The sequence below is a fragment of the Empidonax traillii genome, unplaced genomic scaffold (genome assembly GCF_003031625.1).
Source record: "Empidonax traillii isolate 1590-97213 ecotype Southwest subspecies unplaced genomic scaffold, ASM303162v1 scaffold1067:size500408, whole genome shotgun sequence".
Taxonomy (NCBI): domain Eukaryota; kingdom Metazoa; phylum Chordata; class Aves; order Passeriformes; family Tyrannidae; genus Empidonax; species Empidonax traillii.
The window spans coordinates 443295-446477 of record NW_020956260.1 but is presented as its reverse complement, the minus strand read 5'-3'; the positions used below and the strand labels follow the sequence as shown (position 1 = coordinate 446477).

At 41.4% G+C, this 3183-nt stretch overlaps 1 protein-coding gene across 1 annotated transcript in view; it reads right to left on the bottom strand.

Annotated features, from left to right (window-relative positions):
* Positions 1-3183, bottom strand: part of LNP1 (leukemia NUP98 fusion partner 1) — a 10385-nt gene that overhangs the window by 3283 nt on the left and 3919 nt on the right. The gene's annotated exons all lie outside the window — the stretch shown is intronic.

Genomic DNA, 3183 nt, shown 5'->3' with positions numbered 1-3183 from the left:
TTTTGTAAATGAGGACACAGATACTGGGTTTGACCTGTGGGTGCTCCAATCTTTATCAGATGTGTGAGTTAATTTGAGTGTGACAGCAACCATTTCTAGCCCAGTTCTGTCAAATTTTCAGCATGCAGACAAGAAGCTTTATTGTCCAGCTTTTAATTTTCTGCTGGTTTCTTGGGCACATTTGTAGTGAACTGATGAGGGAGCACTTTCAGGGCACTGAGGGACACATCTCTGCCAGACAAGTGGTAGAAAACAGACTTCCTACAATTACATTTGTAGGGCTGATGTGGGGAGAGAGCAGGTAGCTGTTTAGTTTCTTTGGGATTCAGTTTTCCCAGGCCTGACATACAGATAAAAGTTATTGATCTGCATCAGCTGTGTTTAATTGAATGTCTGTAAAGGAGATTAAACCGATACAGAACTGCTGTGTCCTGCAGAGTCATATACTGGTGGCTTTAGAAATAGACAGACCTGTAGATGTGATGGGTGAGAAGGACACTACAAAGAGCCAGGGATGCCTCAAATCCTGCCAGTTGCTGGTGCTTTTTCAGGATGAGTACCTGAACACTGGTAAGATGCAGGTGGTGAAAACTCAGAGAGACAGGAGGTACCGAAAATGACACCCCTGCAGGTGTCAGGTCAGGGCACTCCAGGCACCCAACTGCAGCATCCATGTTTGAATGGGTAGATGTTTTGGACATTATGAGGAATTTCTTCACAGACAGGATGTCACTGGAAAGGACTGCCCAGGGTGGAGTCACCATTCCTGGAGGTGTTTAAGGAAACACTAGATGTGGCACTTAGTGCCATGATCTAGTTGGCATGGTGGTGTTCAGTCAAAGGTTAGATTTGATGATCTCAGGGGTCTTTTCCAACCTAATTGACTCTGTGATTCTATGTTTCATATAGGGCTGGTGCTAAGCCTTCAACTACAAGTTAACCCTGAGAAGCTCTGTTGCCTTCAAGGGAGATGTGATTGTTTCAAACAATTGAAGGTCTATCCTACAGGTCCTGAAGTGCTTTCTAAGAAAATCCAGTAGAAAACCCTACATTCAAAGCAGGGTTTGTTGGGGAGGAGTGTGTGTACTGTTTGTTTTGGTTTATGAGCAAATGGAGGAAAGCTAAATCAGATTGATATAGCTGCCACCTGAAATATCTCCTGTACACAATTTAATTTACTCTGGTCCAGATGCTATTGTATATATGTATAAACACAACAGGGACCTATTAGCCTTTCTCTTAGTAGTGAGGCTGTGCCTTCGTATAATTGTGGTTATATCACATTAGACAGGCTTGATGAGAGATGCTAAAAATAATAAATCTCACACCTGAGAGAAGTACATAATTGTGAAGAGTTTTCCAAACATATGGTACTGGTTCAATTTTTTTTCCAGACATAAGCTTACTATGTCCAGTATTATGGACTGCCTCTGAGAGTAGTGTTAATGATTTCTGCCACACTATTTTTACTTCGGTTTCAAACCAATCAATACAGCTGTAAGTTCTGTAAGGTCATATTGTATTGTTACTTTAAAAAGCATGAAAACAATCACATTGTGCTTGAGGGGTAGGAGCACACATGACATTCCAAACTCAACAAGCTAAATGTCTTCTGTGTCATCAACATATATTGTTTCCGGGAAATAAAAGTTGTCTCCAAGTAAAAATCACTGGTTGTTCTTAGAGGGTTTGGGGGGAAAAAAACCCACAGGAGGACAGCTGAAATGGGGGATCATACTCTATCAATCCTGTTTTGCAATGCTATTAAATGTTTTCTTTTACTAAGACATTGTTTTTTAATTTCCCTTCACAGAGGGAATTATAGTTAAGCCCCTAAAGAAAGACTACAGTTTACCTATTGACATGGCAGTAATGGTCCAGGAAAGGGACAGGCTTTCCTCTGAAATGCCCCTCTGCCTCATTGGAGTAAGGGTAAATACCTGTGCAATTGTATTACTGTGACTGTGCCTTCTCTCACAGTGCCTTTTCGAAATATACATCACCACACCTAGGACAGTGTGCTCAGCGTCTTTTGTGTCTTATGGACACAACCCTACAGAAGACAAGAGCCTCACCATAAGTCCTCTAGCACAGGACATTATTCTTCTTTTATTCAATAGTGACTCTGTGAAAAACTAAGAGTTGTGAAATGAAGTTCAGTGATGAAGCAGATCTGGCACTGACCGGAGAGAAAATCCAAGTGTCTTTCTTCCTGTTTCATAGATTTAATACATGCATTAATACATGTGTTTAATGCCAAATTGATTGCTTGGTAACACTGTAAATAAGAACGGATGAAGACTGCTTTAATCTATGTTTTCCCCTCCTGAGGTCTCAGCAGCTGCTGCCAAAGAGGTCTCCTCTATATCTGCACTCCCGGGGGTGCACCCACCGCTGCAGTTGTCCCTAGACAAAGCTCTCTGAGCACAGTCCCAGCATCTGCCTCATGCCTACATGTGGTACCTCTTTAGTGAACTCACGTTGGTCTCTGCCTCCCAGGATCTGACCTCAAGTAGTTCTTGAACTGGAGAAGTGGGGAGGAGGTGAAACAAGGGAAAAGACATGAGAGGGAAGAATGTTAAATGCTCCAGTGTACCAAAATAGGGATTTTTTGCCAGCGCGGGGAAATCCAGAAGAAGCAAAGGATCTCAGGGATTGTTTCTCACTCCCTTTAGTACTCCTTTTTTCTGCCTTTGGGTAAAGGCCAGCCATGCTCAGTGTATCTATTCACAAAACAGCTAATCTACTAATTGCCCATCTAAAACACAAAAAAGTGCATAAACAAAAATACTTCAAGAAATTGATGTCAGTACAATTTGCCTAATCTTTTTCTCAATTTCTGTTGTAGACAAGCTGATTGCTTGCATCTTTTGAGCTTGTACAGCAGTCAGTAAGAAAATCAGTCTTCAGTGTGTCAGCACGCGTGTTGGTTGCTTGCTGAAGTTTAACCAATGACTCCAGTATTTTAGGGATATTTTGGAATACTGGACATTTGGATGCTGTCCCATGGCTTCCTTTCCTTCTGAAAAGCTTATAAACAAGCATATATTCCTTAATAATATTTGGGTTTCTAACTGATCTCTAGTAACAATGTTGTGATAAATGTTCAGTCTGACTTCAGCGTAAATTAAATGTTAGTAACTTCAACAGCAGTCAGTCATTCTGCTCCCACTCTCAGCTGTT